The sequence below is a fragment of the Camelus ferus genome, chromosome 17 (assembly GCF_009834535.1).
Source record: "Camelus ferus isolate YT-003-E chromosome 17, BCGSAC_Cfer_1.0, whole genome shotgun sequence".
Taxonomy (NCBI): Eukaryota; Metazoa; Chordata; class Mammalia; order Artiodactyla; family Camelidae; genus Camelus; species Camelus ferus.
In genome coordinates, this window is record NC_045712.1 from 30,942,444 (window position 1) to 30,949,079 (window position 6,636).

The window sequence follows — 6,636 nt, forward strand, 5'->3', positions numbered from 1 at the left end:
CAACACCGCAGCCAGCCCGGGGCGTGACCCTGGCTCTCCTGCACGGACCTGCAGGAAGCAGCTCGTCCCCGAGACACTGCCTTACGCAGAGACGAGTAATCAAAAAGTAACTGAGTAGCAGATGCTTCTAAAGATACGATAGTAAGTGAAACACGAGACATCTCACAGGACAGCAAATGGCAGATGGACCCCATTCACTAGAAAGCACATGACACTGGGCATCAGAATACGGGTCCTGGAATTTGCACCAGAAATGACCAGGACTCTGAGCACACAGTAGGCTTTCTGAGGAGGACGGCGGAGAGCCCTGGGTCCAGCCCAGTGTGTGCTTCAGCTGGGCTTTTTGGTATTTGAGACAACCCATCGTGGCTGACACTCTCATCCATTTGAGTGTGAATCTGTTGTTGGCAAGGGAAGAATTCAGACTAGAGCACAAAGCCAGCCCTGTGTGCAGGGGGCAGAGCTCAGGGCCGCCCCAGGTGCCTCTCCTAAATCCCACCTCCTGGGTCTTTGTTTTCTCCAGAGCCCTGCTCCTGGGCCCCACTTCCCCACCTCTCTCCTTCCCTTCCTCCTGTTTATTCAGTGAATATTTACTGAGCACAATTTAAAACCAGGCACTCGAAGGAGCCTCAGAGAAGGCGGTCAAGCAGTTCTGTGCCCATCTTGGTAAAAAGAGCACAGCAGGGCAGAGGCAGCAGAGGTGCAAAGGCCCTGGGGCAGGTGGGTCTGGCTTGTTGAAGTCCAGGGAGGGGCCACCCTGGCAGACCAGAATGAGCAGGGGAGGCAGTCTGAGAGGTTCCAGGGGAGGGAAGACAGACCTCGGAGGCTGGAGCCCGGAGGTGCCAGGAAGGACTGAGGCCCCAGGGAGAGGAGAGACGGGATGAGGGTCACAGCTTGGCAGCGAACAAAACAAACATCTTATTCCTCAGAGGGCTGCATCCCAGTGGGGGAAGACAGAAAGAAATGAATTAAATAAGAGAATGACAGCGTCTGTTAGAAGGTGAAAATCCTGGGAGGGAAAAAGGAGCGGGGACAGGGGTAGGGATGTGCTGATGGGACTGGGCTTCAGTTCACAATCTGACGGTCAGGGAGGGCCTCCTGAGCAAAGACCCCAAGGAAGTGAAAGATGCCCTTGAGGGCCTCCAGGGAGGAGCGCTCGAGAGAGGCCCGTGCAAAGGCCCGGGGCCCTACGTAGAGGCACACCACCCTCGTCTCCCCGATCATCACCCATAAAGCGGGGAGCTCGTGACAAAATGGGAACTAACAGAAAGCACAATTAGTTCTTTCCTTATTCACTCTTGTTAGAGAGCGTCTCCATCCACGGCTGGCTCCGGCCCCACACCACCGCTTAACAAACCACCCAGGACTCGTCCGCCTCCGCCAGCAAACTCTGACTTTCACCCAGGCTTCCGGGGTCAGCAGGGGTGCGGCTGCCCGAGACCCCCTCTGGGGTAGAGCCGCCGTCACAACCATGGCTCTGCCACGCAGTGAAAGCACTAAACGTGCCACGGGGCAGTGAGCCAATGAAGCTTAGTTAAAGACACTGGGGTTTGGATTTCACAAAATCTGCCCCTGCCACAAAATATTACTCCTTTTTTTTGAAAAAATTGTTTCCAACCACTTGGAAAGGTAAAACACATTCTTAGCTGGAGGGCTGCACAAAACTAGGTGGCAGCTGGCCTTTGGCCTGTGGGCCATAATTTGCTGACCCCTGGGCCAGCCCACCCTTCCTCGAGCCTCTGCCCTGCGGCTGGGGCCCACACTCTGCCCAGGGCTGCTCAGGGAGACACCTCCACAGCAGCAGGGAGGAACCCCTGCAGGACTAGGGTGACATGTGCCCCAGGCCTGGGGGTGGGGGGCTTTCTGAAGCGGTTAAGAGCACCTGGGTGAAAGGGCGTCTGTGGTCTCCAGCGACGAGGGGGCCCTGGGGCCAGGGAGTGGGGAGCCCTGGCAGGGTGGGGTGGGACCCGGATGAGGGGACGGGCCGGAAGGGGCTACCTCCGCAGGTGAAACCCTTGACAGGAGTGAGCAGTTATCATTTCTTCAAGTTCTGTTTACTCTTGTCTTCAGTTCCCCCACGTGTGTGTGTGCACGGACTTTCCCACCACAGGGACCCTCAGCGTGAACTTGTCTGCACCTCCTGGGGCTCCCGGAGCTGCGAATGTGTCAGAAAGGGTATCAGTCCAGGTCTGGTTCTCTGTGAGGTCCGTTGTAGATTCCAACCTGGGATCAGAACCCTGGGACACAGCAGCCCCATGTGCCACTGCGTTGGGCTCTCCCTGCTGGTCTCCTGGAGGTGTCTTCCCAGGAGACAATGGATACACGCATGCGCTCCCACAGTGAGGCTGTAGGGAACAGAGTGTGGGGGCTGTGGGGCTGCACCCCGACTCCTGTATCCTGGGATAGGGGCTGGGGTCCGGATGGCACCATCTGCCAATGGATTCTAACAGTTCTGCGGCAGAGCTGGGGTCTGTGACTCACTCCTCCCCTGGGGACCCGAGGGAGCTGTTTAATCATCACAGCAACCCGGCTGTGAGGGCTCTCATCCCCATTCCACAGGTGAGCACACTGAGGCGAAAGGGAGTTAATAACGGTCCAAGATCACCCAGCAAAGGCTTGGTGCCACTGGGAGGTACATGACATCCTGCGACCCCAAAGTCTGCACTTCCTTTCCAGGGACCAGCCCTCCTTCTCAAAGGACCACGATGAAATCTGAGTGTTTCTGTATCAGCTCAAAACCCCTCACCTTCCACGTTCTTCCACTGCTCCGGCTGCCCCATCGGGCTCCCCTCCACACCCAGGTTTTGTTCTTAGGAGGAGGGGCCCGGCTCACTTATGAAGAGGACTTTTCCTTCTGGCTTCTGGGCTGGAGGCAAACCCCTGGGGCAGACGGTCTCCTGCTGGCAGACTGCTGAGGCGGGAGGGTCAGGGCCTGGGGCCTGTCTGGGGAGAGGCACCAGCCAGAGACCAGCCGTGTGCAAAGAGCTCACGGCTCCTGGGGTCCCCAGGGCCCAGACACGCGGCCTCCTCTGCCGGGGTCTCCCCTGTCTCCAGAGACCCTCAGGACCAACTGGGGCAGTGAAGGGGGCTCCCGTGCCCGGGGGACAGGCCCTCAGGTTCACGCAGATAAATCCCACATTTATGGGCAAAATCTGACTCATTCCCTTATTATTTAAAAACAAATTTAGCTGCAACTCGTCTGCCGTTTTTCTTATGAAAGCATTTAAAGCCAAGAAAGAAGGAAAGACGGATGGAGAGAAATCTGGATAACCCGCCCCTGGATTCGAACAGCAGGACAGTTCGGCCAGTTTCTCCATTTGTCCTCCTCTCTTCACGCATTTTGTCTTTGCGGAACTTGACGGTAAGCGACAGACACACGACACCTGAACTGCTGGGATGTGTCCTTGAGAACAGGCTCAGGCAACCAGAGCCTTCGTGACTCCAGATTCACAAACACACGTCCCGGGGCGTCTGTGCTCACCAGCCACACGGCCCGCCGCGGGGGCAGGTGACGCCCGCCGGCCCCTGGGCCCGGCCACGCTCCAGGCCTCTGCGGGGTGTCCCAGGCCGGGCTGCCTGTGTGCTGGGAAGGCAGAGCTCCCGGGCCTCGCTGCAGCCCCAGGTCCCCCAGGTCCCCGCGTCCCCGGGCCCCCAGGTCCGCAGCCCTGACTGAGGCGCTCCCGTCCTGTCGTTTCGCTTAAACAAGTTTGATTTGGGTTCTCGTCCCTTAGAAGTTGTCAGTCACACAATACCAGTGTCGCATCCCCTCATAAAATGTCCTCAGTTACACAAAAACGTCAACGAGGCTGTCAGTTCAATGATCTGCGCGAGCATGTACGGCAGAGGCGGAATTCTGCGTCTACACTGAGAGCCGCCAAGATGGCGGAGCAGGGCCCTGCGCCCCCGCCCCCACCCACCAGCGCCGCCGAACCGCGACCACCTTCGACCCACCTCCGAGGGGAAGGACCGGCACCCACCAGAAGGGGCCTCCCAAAACCAGAGACAAGAGGGAACCAGCACGGGGGCGGCCTCGCGAGACCGCCCGGCCCCACGGCCCCGGCACAAGCCCCGCGCTGCGCGGGCTCCCCGCAGGGGTGCGGGCTCCCAGCCCCACGCCGGGCGGCCCACCCGGGGCCCGGCGCCCAAGACCGGCCCCAGAGCGCGCGGCTTCGAAGGCCAGCGGGGCTGGACCTCGGGGCCCCCACGCCCGGGGGAAGCAGAGACCCCACTCTCCGAGGGCCTCACCAGACCCCACGCGCGCCGGGCCCGGGCAGGAGCCGGGAGGGGGGGCCTACCTGCTGCTGGACTGGGGGCGTCTCACTGGGGGCCTGGACGCTGGCGGCTGTCACCCTCGGGCGCGGCTTCTCCGCGTGGACGCTGTGCGGGGCGGGGCGCCAGCCGGGACCCTCCCTCCGGCTCGTGGGCGCCGACACCTGCCCCTCAGCCTGCAGGCCGCGCTACCTGGGCGGGGACGACCGCAGACAGGCCGCCTGGGGAGCCCCCGAGCCCGCCCCCCACGACGCGGCCCGCCCCGCCCCCCCGGCGCGCAGGCCCCGCCCCTCCCGCCGGGAAGCCCGCACGCGCCGCCAGACCAGCCTCACCCACCAGGCGGCAGGCGCCAGACGCCAGACAACACAACCCGCCCCGCCGGCGGACCCTGCCTGGGACCCGCTGGGACCCGCTGGCCCCGGCCCTGCCCGCTAGCGGCCTGCACGACCGGCGGGACACCAGGGACCCCACCGCCCACTGTCAGGAACCACCCCCGCCCCCCACGACCTGAACCGAGCTCTGCACCCCTGGGCCCTGCAGTCAGCCTCCAGGGACCGGCTCCGCCTGCCAGCGGTCCGGCCCTAACCCCGGGCCTGGCTTCCCCTGCCAGTGGTGGGGGGCAGCCCCGGAGTCCTCGGGACCCCGACTCCACCCGCCGGCGAGCCAGCCCGGCCCCTAGGACTCCGCGACCGCCCCTGGTGACCAGGCCCCGCTAAACACAGCCCGCACTGTCCGCACGAGGCAGGGCCTGGCCCCCAACCCGGCTGGGGGCCAGCCACGCCTCCCCGAGCGCTCGCAGCCCCCATCCCACCAGAGGGACCCACGCAGCCCTCCTGGGGGGCCTAGAGCGCAGAGCTGGGGTGACGCGAGGGGAGTGCGCGGCGGGGACACGCCTCCCACAGAGGTCGCCCCTCAAGGTCGACACACAACTAGCCCACCACGTACGTGAAACGCAACCAGCAACTGAGATAAAACGAGGCGGCAGAGGGACGTGTTCCAGACGAAGGAAGAAGGTAACGTCCCAGAAGGAGAACGAAGCCAAGGGAGACAGGGAGCGCACCCGGGGGAGAGTTCTGGGTCACGGTCGTACAGAGGACCCGGGAGGGGAACGGATGCCCGGAGCGGGAAGTCAGTTTCTAACAAAGAGAATATATAAACACCCACCAGACATGAGTACACCGACTGAAATGAGAAATGCACTGCAAGGAGTCAACAGCAGACTAAACGACACAGAGGAGCAGGGCAGCCGGAAGACAGGGCCGTGGAAGTCACTGCCGCTGGGCGGACGGAAGAAGGAAGAGCGGAAAGCAAAGAGGACAGGCTAAGAGGTGGGACTCAGCAGGTGCACGAGCACCTCACAGGGGTCCCGACGGGGAGAGAGGAAGGGCCGGAGGAAGTACTTGAAGAGGTGAGAGCTGGAAACCTCCCTGACCTGGGAGAGGAAACAGTTGCCCAGGAAGCGCAGAGCCCCACACTGGAGTAACCCAGAGGGGAACATGCCAAGACACTGCACAACGGACTGGGCCATGAAAATAAACTCTCCGCTGGGTGACTGTGGATGACCGTCGTGGCAGCTGCGCTGTGAACTCACCTCCTCTCCATATCTAAGTGATGACTAGTCACTCCGTGCACCTTCCGAGAAAGGCTGAGTGGGCAGTGGGGCCCCTCATGTCCAGGCCTCAGTGACCGAGCAGCGTGTGGGTGGTCAGAGCTGACAGCGGTCCACTCAGACCCTTGAGACCTCTGCCTCCCTGCTTAGAAAGAAGAAAACAATTCCAGAAAGAAATTCATCAGAAAAGAAAATTAAGGAAATTTAGAGCAGAGAAATGGGGTGGGGTGGGGTCCATTCCAGGGGGCACAGAGGGGCCAGGGCTGGGGGCTTCAAGGTCACTCGGCTTGTCTGAGACCACCATTCACCTCGGGGACCCACCGACCCCTTCAGGGCCTCTGGAAGACAGCCCACCCCCAGACGCCTTCAGGTACATCTCCTAAGAATCGGGGTGCTCCCGGCGTGAGGCCACGGCACCTCCCAACCCGTTCTGCAGGCGCCACCGCGGAGGGCCATCTGCTGGGTGTGTCTGTGGAAGCCTCCCCTCCCCGCTGCCCTGCGGAGATTGTGTTTTTCCCGTCTTAATAATCTGCCTGCCTTTAAAAAATTTAAGAGCACTGGATTCGAGGTGGGAAGACTTCACAGGCCCGGAATTTTCCTTGATTAGATTTGCAGGAGGTTTTCCTTTTTTATTAGTTTCTTTTCGAAGAACCGGGTCTGGTACCTATTTATCATTTTCACAGCTTTTATGTTCTCTAATTTATTTATTTGCTTTTATCTCTATTATTTCCTTTCTCCTGTTTCCTTTGGGTTTGTTC

At 61.0% G+C, this 6,636-nt stretch overlaps 1 long non-coding RNA gene across 1 annotated transcript in view; it reads right to left on the reverse strand.

Annotated features, from left to right (window-relative positions):
* Positions 1-6,011, reverse strand: part of LOC116657206 — a 42,865-nt gene extending 36,854 nt beyond the window's left edge. The window contains exon 1 of the long non-coding RNA XR_004312232.1: positions 5,861-6,011. This is a non-coding gene — a long non-coding RNA (uncharacterized LOC116657206). The remainder of the gene's footprint in view (positions 1-5,860) is intronic.
* Between the last annotated feature and the right edge of the window lie 625 nt (positions 6,012-6,636).